The sequence below is a fragment of the Physella acuta genome, unplaced genomic scaffold (assembly GCF_028476545.2).
Source record: "Physella acuta isolate Inbredline_101_S28 unplaced genomic scaffold, ASM2847654v3 ptg001061l, whole genome shotgun sequence".
NCBI classification, from domain to species: Eukaryota; Metazoa; Mollusca; class Gastropoda; family Physidae; genus Physella; species Physella acuta.
This window is the reverse complement of record NW_026732578.1, coordinates 25,275-39,461: the sequence shown is the minus strand read 5'-3', so window position 1 is coordinate 39,461 and position 14,187 is coordinate 25,275. Positions and strand designations below refer to the sequence as shown.

At 39.0% G+C, this 14,187-nt stretch overlaps 1 protein-coding gene across 1 annotated transcript in view; it reads right to left on the bottom strand.

Annotated features, from left to right (window-relative positions):
- The window catches only part of LOC131955275 (uncharacterized), a 48,487-nt gene extending 38,335 nt beyond the window's left edge, over nucleotides 1–10,152 (bottom strand). Inside the window, exon 1 of the mRNA XM_059319317.1 lies at nucleotides 9,825–10,152. The gene's annotated coding sequence lies outside the window, so the exon portion shown is untranslated. The remainder of the gene's footprint in view (nucleotides 1–9,824) is intronic.
- Between the last annotated feature and the right edge of the window lie 4,035 nt (nucleotides 10,153–14,187).

Sequence of the window (14,187 nt, the reverse complement as noted above, 5' to 3'; positions counted from 1 at the left end):
CAGCAGCGTTAAGCTTATGGTGTATTGATAGATCACATTTGTCAAAGCCCCTTCCCCCCCCCCCCACCTGAAGAAAGTCTACCCCCCCCCCCCAAAAAAAAACTTCAAGCCCCCCCCCCCCCCCCCCCGGAGAAAAAATGCCTGGAAGAAACACTGGTCAGATCAATCACAGCAGCGTTAAGCTTACGGTGTACAGAGAGATGGCTCAAGTGATAACTGTCGTACATGTGTACAGCACTCAACTTGACGTGTGTACATCATGTTCATTATAATTAACCGGAAATCAGCCACTGGTAAAAAAAATGAACTGTGTGGTAGAGCGCTCGTATGTTAACTCTGAAGTCGCGGGTTCGTTGAATCATCTACTAAGCTGTGAAAGTCACGTAATTTACTTAAAAGACCCTAAAGCCAGTCGGGCTTTGTTAAGCCCATACAATATCTGTATTATGCCCTAACCACTAAAACGTAGGGATTCTATTTGGCCTGCCGTATAGGCTGTATTGTACTGCGAGTATTATTGTACTGACATTATATGTCAATTTTTTTTTCAATTCAAGAGCTCCAGCACAAACATGCATTGTTCAAGTCTACAACAACCGAGGCACGTTCATCATTCATGCCTCAGTCGTGTGTAGTGTTTTGGTGTGCTATACATTACTGACACATCAAACATGAAACATCAGACACATCATAGTCATCAAACAAAACAAAATACAGCAGGAAAATGGTTTTCAGAACTGCATTGTTTTGTGATGCTGATTACTTGATATGTAAGAAGCTATTTTAAATTAAATATTGATTTAATAGTTTTGCCAATAAATTGCATGTTTCAAATAGGACATGTTTAATGTTGAGGGTTTAGGTGTGTGAATTTACATCAGTAGTGCAACCAGGGTGTAGTGTGTTATCTAATGTGTAGTTAACATAATGTGTAGTATGTTAATCATAGTGTGTAAAAGGTAGATGGTGTATATGTACAGCTTCCCTATCTCCCATTAAAAAACGCAGATCTTTCTTTAGTTCTTCTATTCATGAAACTATACAAAGCCAAACATCGCACGAAGTAAACTCCTCTAATAGCTTTGACATTATGATTAAACCAGATATCAATCTCGATATCCAAGTCAGGAAGTGGAGATCTAGTTACGTCCCTTTATTTTGTACAGGGTTACCTAACCTTCACTGTGTAGAAGAGTGTTAGAAACTTACATTCGTGAAGCGAGTGCATTTTTTTTTCTTTTTATTAAAATAAAATCTATTATTAGTTGTATGCGAGGGTGCGGTCGAGTGATAAAACGCACGATTGCTCCACCGAAATACAAGGGTTCGGATCCTAAACGAATCGTCAAGGTGTCACAGAACCCACCCAGCTCTAATTGGTACTCGACACAAGTTGGGTCTGGGTATAAGATTGAAAGAATTATCCTTTTATACGACATGGTGACAGAACAGGTAAATTCTGCGACTAACGGTGTAACTATACACTGCATGTGTTACTAGGATTCAGAGGCGTAGCGAGGGGGGGGGCGGAGTTGCGGACCGCACCGGGTGACACCATTTAGGGGGGTGACACCAAGGCAAAAAATAGCAACATATATAGAGAAAAACTTGAGGGGGGGGGTTCAAATCGAAAGTTTGAGGGGGGGGGGGTGCAAATCGAAAATTTGAACCTTTGTCCCCGGGAAGGGTCGCTACGCCTCTGGGGGGTGACACCATTAAGTGCCGCACCGGGTGACACCCGACCTCGCTACGCCACTGCTAGGATTACGTGTAGTTACTACATGAGTGTTAATGTAGGCAATCAAACACAGGTTAGACTATCCCACCTAAACTATAGCAGCCTCCAATATTTAACCAAGACAAATATATAATAAAATATTTCTTAAATGTAAAAGTGGCTAGGTCTAATTATAAACCGTCCTAAATAATTTCTCTCTCTCTGATCCACACCTCAACTGATGCTCAAAATATAATGCTAATTACCCACACCCGTACCGTGACCCAAACAAATTAACTAGCAATTAAAAAGTAATTGGATATGGCGAAAAACAACATAATTCGATACTGTATAGCTTAGCCCTATGGGGGTTATAGCAAGAGAACTAGAACAAGCAGGCCTACTTGCCACAACCTAGACTACAAACAATTAAAACAATAAAATCATGACTTGACAAAACCCTAATTCACATAACGTAGCAGTCATAAATGCTTCAAGCATACACAAATGTATTACATGTCACAATCTCTAACAGCAGGGGTTTTGTAAGCAGATAGTTACATTTAAAAAACCTGAAATGTTGAACTTTACTATCTTATAAAGACAGCTATAAACATAAATGTAAAGCTAGGCTGTATTGGACATGTCTGGTAGAGTTTCTCATCGATCACTGTCTTTGTGTTTATCCTAATGGGGTGTGTGTTCGAGTCTGGCCCTAACACGGGCCAATAAATCAAGGCACCATGTTGGAAAGATGAAGAAACGACTGTAGGCCAAGAAAATAATTAGCATTGTATTGTCCAGACGTGTCGGCCTACATAATGGTTTGTCTTTAGGCCGATTCTAGCCGGAAAAAGATACGCATGCGCAGAACTATCTTTTGCCGATGTAGAGAATAAAGACAACGGACTACTCGGAAAAAGATTTTTCGTCCCACCGAGTAGTCCGTTGTCTTTATTTTCTACATTTGCGATATATGGGCTGATTCTTATGCTATGATAAGAGATGATAACTTATCATTGATAATTTTATAATATAGCACGGCTGGAAGAGAGACTGGTGGCTTACCTTAGATGTCACGTGACTTGTAGATTTGGAAACTAAGTTTGGCACTGAGGTGGGAACAATCACAACTCCACACCAACTGACCAATAGCGACGATATATATATACGAGAGAAGGTCAGTTCAGGTCATCTAATGAGGTCAAAATGCCATGAGTAATTACATGGCAACAAGCTGACATCGCGGCTAACAATAGAACTATGAAACGTCAACTTCACGTGATAAGCACCTTATGACATGTAGTGAATACAATGGAAAGGTAACTAATGTATAGTAAGTGTGAAAGGTATATATTTGTGTGTGTGCGTGTGTATGTGTGTTGAATGTGTGTACGTGTATTTTAGTAGATAGGTACCGTTTAGTTTGGTCTAATGGCAACCGTTTTTTTTTTTTTTGTAACAATTGAAAAGTTGGCGTATTAATTCAGCATCACGCCTTCAGTGAGACTTAGCAAACACAGTCCCTACACTGAGCACACAAACTGTCCTTCAGTTGGCTAACCAACAACCTCTCGGTCAGCGTAACTACCAGTCCTTCGGTCAGTTAACGAAATGCTCCTCTTGGGGGGGGGGGGGGGGGGGGGAGGGGGGGGGGTTGAAATCAGATTACTCTGCGGCCTGAGTTACAATCTTTAAGCCGAGCCACACAAACAAACAAACGAACACACTCCCGGTCGAACTATCCTCAGATGTTTATAACGGAAACGATAAAGAATGTAATGTTAACAGAAAGATAAAACGCGATAAAATTATGAGTCGTGGCTGAAATGTTTTATTGGGAGGGCTAATCGCGTAGCCGGTCTTATCAGAAGATCAATACTGTTTCGATTGCACATAATGACCTGGTTCAGTGGCGTCACAAGGGTGGTGCATGCAGCCCCGCGTCGTCTGACACCCCACCTTGCTACGCCACCGTTATGTCTATACAAGTTAAAGCTTAGGGGTCGTCCGTAAAGCACGCTATGGCCAATTTTATCCCCACCCCCACATACAGTCACACGTCGTTAAAGTATGACAACTCACCACTGACAATTATATTACAGGTGTCACCACCTCCCCTGACATAACAAAATATACATGCTCTTCACATACGTTACTCTTGTATAAATCCATATTGAATGCTGAGTCAAATTTCTTCAACCCCCCCCCCTCCCCAACCTACCCACAGATTACTTCCTCTAGAAGACTAAACGCTCCCCCACTCGACACCCCCCCCCTTACACACATCCTCCCTACATCTAGATGTGTAGGGACGACCCTTTATTCCAGACTGACAAAAAAAAAGATGGTAAAAAGTTACCAACGCCATCTCCTGTTACAGAGTCCACAAAGAATGACACAGTCTATGACAGTCTATCTCTAGCCCCGTTGTATAGCAGCAATATAATTGAAATCAACGTCCCGTAACTCCCGTCAACCCTTCCTCTGGCGGCTTGTTTCCACTTTCCTCAAGTACGTTGGGGGAGGGTCAAATTTCAGGGGCCCGCGGGGATAGAAAAAAAAACTTTAAGGGGTCCTAAATTATCAGGACATGACAGTCAGGACAGTCGTGTTGTCCGCTACGTACGGCGCAGGGTCTGGTGTGTCGTCGTGTATACAGTTGTATCCACCGGGTGTTGGTTCACTTATTATATCAGGTTGCATATGCCTACGGGTGTTGGTTCACTTATTATATCAGGCTGCATATGTCTACGGGTGTTGGTTCACTTATTATATCATGTTGCATATGCCTAAGGGTGTTGGTTCACTTATTATATCAGGCTGCATATGTCTACGGGTGTTGGTTCACTTATTATATCAGGTTGCATATGCCTACGGCTGTTGGTTCACTTATTATATCAGGTTGCATATGCCTACGGGTGTTGGTTCACTTATTATATCAGGCTGCATATGTCTACGGGTGTTGGTTCACTTATTATATCAGGTTGCATATGCCTACGGGCGTTGGTTCACTTATTATATCATGTTGCATATGCCTACGGGTGTTGGTTCACTTATTATATCAGGCTGCATATGTCTACGGGTGTTGGTTCACTTATTATATCAGGTTGCATATGCCTACGGCTGTTGGTTCACTTATTATATCAGGTTGCATATGCCTACGGGTGTTGGTTCACTTATTATATCAGGCTGCATATGTCTACGGGTGTTGGTTCACTTATTATATCAGGTTGCATATGCCTACGGGCGTTGGTTCACTTATTATATCAGGTTGCATATGCCTACGGGTGTTGGTTCACTTATTATATCAGGCTGCATATGTCTACGGGTGTTGGTTCACTTATTATATCAGGTTGCATATGCCTACGGGTGTTGGTTCACTTATTATATCAGGCTGCATATGTCTACGGGTGTTGGTTCACTTATTATATCAGGTTGCATATGCCTACGGCTGTTGGTTCACTTATTATATCAGGCTGCATATGTCTACGGGTGTTGGTTCACTTATTATATCAGGTTGCATATGCCTACAGATGTTGGTTCACTTATTATATCAGGTTGCATATGCATACGGGTTTAGGTTCACTTATTATATCAGGTTGCATATGTCTACGAGTGTTGGTTCACTTATTATATCAGGTTGCAAATGCATATGGGTGTTGGTTCACTTATTATATCAGGCTGCATATGTCTACGGGTGTTGGTTCACTTATTATATCAGGTTGCATATGCCTACGGCTGTTGGTTCACTTATTATATCAGGCTGCATATGTCTACGGGTGTTGGTTCACTTATTATATCAGGTTGCATATGCCTACAGATGTTGGTTCACTTATTATATCAGGTTGCATATGCATACGGGTTTAGGTTCACTTATTATATCAGGTTGCATATGTCTACGGGTGTTGGTTCACTTATTATATCAGGTTGCAAATGCATATGGGTGTTGGTTCACTTATTATATCAGGTTGCATATGTCTACGGGTGTTGGTTCACTTATTATATCAGGTTGCCTACGGTCCAATGTTCACAGCTGTGTCATAAGTTAACATTATTTTTTAACAAATAGTTTCCCCTCCCTCTGACAAATCTAATCGCCCTCATGACCAAGTATAACTATACTGCTGGTCATATACTCTACCCACTTACACTACACAACAGCGACCCAAGTTTCATAACAAAAGAAACAGTGTTGTAATACCACGGCAGGTGGAGATGTACTATTTAACGTTACATTTTCTTAAAGTCCCCTCTAAAACTGTACATACAATCTCTAGCTCCTCATAATTGGGCTTATGGCAGTACACATATGTGATATTTACTTCCGTTCTTTACCGCGTGTGTATGTGATGTTCATCGATCTAATCAGCCAGTGTATGTGACATATTGATCCGCAAACAGCGCCACACGCGGTAAATCGTGGGCTGTTGGTTGCTCAGATCTTTATCTTGTCCTCTTAAGCCTAGCAGTACTCACCTCGAGATATGGTGTCGTGCGATGATGTCACGTGCAACATCGCCCCCCCCCCCCCCACACACACACACCAACCCCTGGGTCATGCTAGGCCCGTTGGTTCTATGACGTCACAAGCCAGCCAACAAAAAATCATCACCCCTTCCCCCCCCCCCCCACTAACTCCTGGGTCATGCTTGGCCCGTAGGTTTTATGACGTCACAAGCCGGCCAACAAAAAATCATCACCCCTACAACTCCTGGGTCATGTTTATGACGTCATAAGCCGGCTTTATCTTTGAGTATAATTTATTACACGCTAAAAATCAATAGTTACTCTATGACTTAGGAAAATCGAAACAGCCTACGTTGAGAAATTAGGAGGGACAAATATCTGTGTTTAAACCAACATCCTCATTGATCGGGAAACAGCGATTCAAAAGACAGAGTAAAATCTATTACAATGATTACTAGCTGTACTGGATGTGGGCACACCCCCTCCCACAACATCTACGTAATATAAGAGCAACATCAATCGCCGTGGTGTATCACACATAATTAGATTCTAGCTGACAAGGAAAAAAAAAAGATAAAATATGGGTAACACCAAATGAACTCCCTACATAATTGGATCACTTTGGCACTACAGCCCCGCTGCTGCATAGGGTGAATTTCCTAGATAATTGGATCAGTTCGGCACTGACTGTACGGGCTAATCTTAAAATGGGACAAAGAGAGAATTATGTTTTTATCCCGTGTCTGTTTTGTGGCGATTACATTTCTGTTACATGTATATGTTATTCAGGATATTTGATGCCTGTTTAAATCATTACGTACAGTAGTTTATATTATCTTTGTGTGAGTGGATATGGGTGTGTATGGGTGTGTGGGTGTGTGAGGGTGTGAATATTTTATGCGTTGGCTGTAAGTAAGCCCTCCACGTAAGGAGAAGAAACGTTTTTATTATTGTTTTAAATACTTTTTAAAAAAATGTAAACAAGATAAGCTTCTTAGCATATCTATCACAGAGAAGAAACATTTTTTTTTTTAATTCAGAGAACACATAAGCAAGAGAGGATAAATTATCCTATCAATAAGAGCCAGCATTTTGCTTCATTACGTTTACATAATAAATCTAGTTTGTTACCTTAATTGTATTTATAGGCCCTAAAACCCTAAAACAAAATGTATGTGAAATGAGCTTACACTGTTTGAACGGGGCCGCGCCCCCTGCTCCCCCACTTGTAACGCCCCAGTCGCAAAAAAAAAAAAAAAAAAAAAAAAGCAAACTAGTTTACAAAACCAATTAGGGGTGGGGGTGAGAAATAGGATTTTCTGCATAAATTAATAAGCCTGTATGCACAATATTTTTTTTTAAATTACCTTCGCAGCCAACTGCCACTAAATAATTGTATCTTCCTGCAACATTCCATCCCAGAGCCCAAGCTATCAATACCCTGCAGGAATCTCTCATTAATAAAGACCATGTCGTGGCGAGGCAGAAAACATTGGCCCGTCAATCTCTTGCTAAAGCCTCTGTCAAAAATGGTTGACCTCAAGGCTATCAAACAACTGAGGTTCGGCGTGTTTGTTCAGTGGTTCTCACAATGTCGTGCAGGCTACACGTTGTGTTTTGTTGTTGTGTTCGGTATTTCACAGGAACTTTAAACCAAAACGTTGCGCTAGATCTAGACAATATAGATGTATTTTAGGTTGATAAGTCCGGTCTCCAGCATTTGTCATTATACTCAGGCCTCATGCCCATTTGTTTTATTTATTTTTAATCACCTATATAAATAACTAGGCATGCTGCCCAGCTTCGCTTAGGCTATCGAAAACATTGAGAATTTGAATGCTTAATTAATTCGCCCGAAGCTCGGTCTACGACCTCAAGAGTTATGAAGAGGTTCTTCCGTGGACATTTTTTTTCGATTTATAGCTCATATAAGGTACCGGTCAGTCGAGGTCAGTTTTGACCCCCACATCGTAGACTTTTCGGCCAACCGGCCCCCGTGTTCTGTCGCACCAAGGCAAGATCATGCCAAATTTGAAGCGCCTGCGGCGCCGGGAAGTGCCCTATCGGACACCCGACAATCTAGATCTAGATCTAGATTCCTAAAAGAATTTTTTTTTAAGTTTAGCCCGAGCATAATAAAAAAGAGTACATTAACCAAGTTGACTTGCTGTGTCTCGAACCCGCACCACCTGCGTGGTTTAATGTACACTAACATCTCCGCTATTTAGGCACCTTATAAAATACGGAGAATGAAACACGTATTTTAAAATCTTAACTTACGCGAATATGCCTATTCTTTCAAATTAATTTTTTATCCCAAATTAGCCAGTTCATAACAAAGATTTTGTATAAAATAAATAAGTCTTGAAATAGTTTAGTCCTAATATAGAAATTTATTTTTGGAATTGATTTTAGAGAAGTTAGAGTCTAAATCTAGATCTTAGCGTCTACGTCTAGATTCTAGATCTAGTTATTGCGTAGATTTAGATTTAGATTTAGTCTAGATCTAGAATCTCTAGATCTAGAATCCAAATACATAAAATAAATTTTATGAGTTTAGGCCGGAAAAATTGTATTGTATACATTTCATAGTGTACGTAGATCTAAATCAAATTTGAATGAAATAGTTCATTTCTTTTCATTCTAAACACGGCAGATGACGTCATTAGTTAATGTATAAGCAATAGTGACGTCACAGTTTTATGCGTTCTTTTTCACACATATTAATGCTTTTCCGGTTGCATAAATAATACTGTTTCTCTACATTCGAATACGCCTTTAATTTTTATTTTTCTTCTTTAACTAAAATTGTGGTTATACATTTAAAACACCTAACATATTATTTTCAACAAAAGTTTGCAAAAAGTTCTCGATATATCGCTGCCGATTCTGACGTGATGTCCGGCGAAAATATTTTGCGGACAGACAGAGAGAGAGAGAGAGAGAGAGAAGAGCGCACATGGCCTTTTATAAATTAGGATGTTTAGTATTCACGTAGGCTATATGGGTAGGCCTACTTGGCCTTTAGAAAATAAAAATATTTCAACACAAACATTTTTTCAAAACATTATTGTTATAATAAAAAATAATTTGCTACAAAAATATAATTTGAAGCGTGAAAAGTGATGTTCACTTTCGTATTAAATATTTAATCACTGTGGTAATTTAAGTGTTGGCAGAGACTCCCACCCCCCCCCCCACCCCCCACACTAAACGCCATCTTAATTTTTAAACAAAGCAAAAACAAGCTGATTCTAAATTCTAACAACTGTTGTTTTTTTTTTTTAATTGGCCTAAAACGTAAACATCACGACCGTTAAACAATTCATAATAGGTAACAAAACTAATGAGGGGCCTTAAGGGTGCAGTTTTATTCGTGTAAGATTATATTAATAGTTCGTATCCTATTCATTCCAAGGATTTCCCTGCTTTAGAAATAATAATAAAAAGTATAAAAAGATACGAAAGGTACACTTTTCTTCTACATTTATCCAACTACTAGAATCTAGAAGATAAATCTATTTTAAGCCTCGTGTTTATTTCGGTGCTTTAGTATTTAAATGTAACTCTTGTCTGTGCATACGAATTTAAAAAAATAGACCCAGCTAACTTGGCAGTTAGATCAACGTTTGCTTACCTGGCTATATAGATCTAGGACTTAATCCAGTGAGAAAGGTCAAAGTCACTTTTTAGTTTTTATTTTTATCCGTTGCTGCTAGACTGCTGCTATACACACTCAAAGCTTAATCCAATAACTCAACACACGGCTTAGCAATCACGTTCTGTTAGATTATTTATTATATTTAGTATCAAAACTTCTTTAAATTTTTAAATTGGAATCTAGTAATTGTTCGATAATTTACACTACAAAGAATTAAAAATTGTTTGTATCGAACGCTTACGACAAGTCGGTCCTACTTTTTAGAGTGATCCGTTGGTTTGAAACACAGCTATCGGCACGGCTGAATGACAACACTGCTTGAATCGTTGGGTTGTGGCACACACGCCGGTGACATAGCAGAGTGGGGCTTCACATTCGCCGCGTAGGGCGGAATCGCTTTCGCCAGCCTAATATAAATATTCGCTGTATGTATTTGTCGTCTGGCGAATTTTATTACCTTCGCGTCGAATTGTAAATAATGTACTATCGAATTGCAAACGTTCGTTTTGCTTTATTAGAGCAGTACAGCTTTATATTATGTTCGTAGACTAATGATTAAGTAGCTGAGTCGTAAAATAATTATCAATAGTCGCTGCAAGGCAATTATATTATACAATAAAACAATAATAATGTAGTCTATGTAGAGTACTTACCTTCTAATCAGTTTCTTCCAGGCATCTCTTGGGGGGGGGGGGGGGAGAAAAAAGTCGACCGCCCCCCCCCCCACCCCCGAACGAAATGGAATTTATATAGAAAACATACTTTTACCTGTGTCCGCCCCCCCCCCCCCCCCCCCCCGGTGAAAAAAGTCTGGAAGAAACACTGCTTCTAATGTGAATAGCCTACAGAGAATAGTATTTTCTAATGTATCTAGGGAACGTCAACCAATTGTTCGTGTTATTTATCTTCAAGAATTTTATATTTCAATGTAAAATGCATAATAAAAAATACACTCATATCGAGTTATGTTGTAGACTTGCAAATATAAGAGCCTGAATTATAATATAGCTTATAGTTCTATATCATCAAGTATGAATTTTTTTTTATAATATGTCTATAGAAAGTATATAGGCTCTACTTTAACCAATGTCCCTCCCCTTGTGACGGGGGGAAATGTATGCGTTACTATATGAAACTATATGATGACTACTCCTATAACTAACACTCCAACTATAAACATGTGATGAGGAAGGGAGCACTCTTATTTACCGACGACACTAAGTTAACGATATCAACAACTTCGATCATAAAATAGAATTAATTTTATTATCAAATACTAATACTAAACGAGCGAGAAACACACTACAAAAATATACAACACGTCCTTTTCCTACTATGGCTAACCCCCCAACTGTCTTCACTCATGCGTCCTACGTCATCGATAACGTTGTCACGCTCACGTCACACTCCAAATATTTTATTAAACAGGCGCACATACTCTCGAACCAAATCGTCAAGTTTACACCGTCCTTATTAGTCTCTACAGTCAAGTCTTATTTTTACAAGCTTTTATTTAACTCACTTCCTCTGTCGTCAGTCTGTCGACAGTCTGTCTAGACGGAAACGCAGGAGTGAAAATTCGGACAGTTCTACTTGACCGACACGATTCACAGTTGGCACGTGGGTCAAGACATGAAGACAATGCAATCTGAAACTAAATTTGACTTAATTGGATGCCTAATTGATTTTTTATGAATTAATTAAAATTTGGACCGAATTAGTAGGCATGTCTAGCCAACCACACCACACGCGTCATCAATAGCTGCGCCATCACGACCACGTAATGGCTGCGTTCAAAAACCATTGCGCGCCTACTGAACGTGATATTCAGTAGGCGCGCAATGGTTTTTAGTCATGTAACTCTATTGTAGATAAAACATGTAAAGTACTGAAAAAAAAATTCATAAAAAACGTTTTAATAACAAACTTTTATGTAATGATGCACTAAAAAGTAGAAAATAAATTATAGACTACTATTTAAATAACTATAAAGAAAAGCGTGGGTGTCTTCCTTAACATTAGTAAAGGTATCCAATAGATACTAAAGTGACCCACGCTTTTCTTTATAGTTATTTAAATAGTAGTCTATAATTTATTTTCTACTTTTTAGTGCATCATTACATAAAAGCTTGTTATTAAAACGTTTTTTATGAATTTTTTTTACAAGCTTTTATTTAACTCACTTCCTCGTCAGTCTGTCGTCAGTCGTCAGTCTGTCTAGACGGAAACGCAGGAGTGAAAATTCGGACAGTTCTACTTGACCGACACGATTCACAGTTGGCACGTGGGTCAAGACATTAAGACAGTATAATCTGAAACTAAATTTGACTTAATTGGATGCCTAATTGATTTTTTATGAATTAATTAAAATTTGGACCGAATTAGTAGGCATGTCTAGCCAACCACACCACACGCGTCATCAATAGCTGCGCCATCACGACCACGTAATGGCTGCGTTCAAAAACCATTGCGCGCCTACTGAACGTGATATTCAGTAGGCGCGCAATGGTTTTTAGTCATGTAACTCTATTGTAGATAAAACATGTAAAGTACTGAAAAAAAAATTAATAAAAAACGTTTTAATAACAAGCTTTTATGTAATGATGCACTAAAAAGTAGAAAATAAATTATAGACTACTATTTAAATAACTATAAAGAAAAGCGTGGGTGTCTTCCATAACATTAGTAAAGGTATCCAATAGATACTAAAGTGACCCACGCTTTTCTTTATAGTTATTTAAATAGTAGTCTATAATTTATTTTCTACTTTTTAGTGCATCATTACATAAAAGCTTGTTATTAAAACGTTTTTTATTAATTTTTTTTTACCACGTTTTCTTTAACTTGCTTTCTCTGTGTGTTTATTTATTTATTTGTTTGTCTTTCCAATCCAATCTTGCGATCGAAATTTCTGGCACTTCCCAGTTAGCTAGCGCGCTGAAATTTTCAGGGAAGCTTTCTTTTGGATGACCATTGAATATTCAATTGTTATTATTACTAAATTGATCAATGGAAACATTTTATTGAGCATTTTAGACCGCTATATAATCTATATATATAATTCTCCTCTGCTAGCCATTACAAAAAAAAAACCAGCGACGCGTACCTCGCGCGCAGTGAAGCGAACGATCACATGTCGCCACAGGCTTAGGGGCAGAGAATTTAGCTTGAACCGAGTTTAAACTTACAGGAGGTAGGCCAGTTTGGGGGAGACGATATGGTCGAGTGGTTGGGCACACGATTGCTATCCCACTCGACACGGGTTCAAATCTATGTGTTCTAGTCAGTAACGTATTCAAACAACGTGTTTTTTACGAGTTGTCTTTTTACGAGTTGTCTTTTTACGAGTTGTCTTCGTTTACCCAAAAAAAGTGAAAAGATAAAATCGATAGCAAGATTTTAATGCAAACAAACAGACAAAGACTAAAAAGTAGAAAATAATAATCATTAAAAAAGTTTTTAAAAACCCACGTTTTCTGATTGAACTAAAAAGTAGAAAATAAATGCTATAGGCCCTACATCACAATAATGCAAGCGATCACTCTACTATAAGCGAGCAAAAACGTGGGGCGCCGTGATTTTCTTACAGTTTCTAATACTGTTGACTCTCTACAAGCTCCCTAATAAAAGTCAATAGTATTATCTAATCAATAGTAATATAACTTTTACTTCGGCGCCCCACGTTTTTGATCGCTTATAGTAGAGTGATCGCTTGCATTATTGTGATGTAGGGCCTATAGCATTTATTTTCTACTTTTTAGTTCAATCAGAAAACGTGGGTTTTTAAAAACTTTTTTAATGATTATTATTATCCTTCTACGCTATGACAACTCCTCCCCCCCCTTCATTACCAGAGGAAATGTCAGATCGTTGCAGTGTTTCTTCCTGACTTTTTCCTTTCGGGGGGGGGGGGGGGGGAGGAGGGGGGGACACTGTTAAAAGTATATATTTTCTATATTAATTCAATTCCGTTCGGGGGCGGGGGGGGGGGGGGGCGGTAGACTTTCTTCCGAAGAGATGCCTGGAAGAAACTCTGGATCGTTGCTTCATGTGATGATACCTACCTAGGGTGGTGATACATGATGTCATCCCCTGGTGGTCTAAAGCAGAAGTCAAATAACGAGCAGATGCCACGGTTATTTCCAGATTTTAGTTTTCAATTTGCCCCTGTGACGATAGCACGAGAATTTATTTCCTGATAATCGTCCTTCACGGGCTACTGATAGTGTTTTAAATCAAAATATTTTCAGTTTCAGCATTGGAAGTGTTGAATTACTCAAAAGTAGGAAATAAAACAACTTAATAGCGGTGTATGCTAATTAAGACAAAGAAAACAATT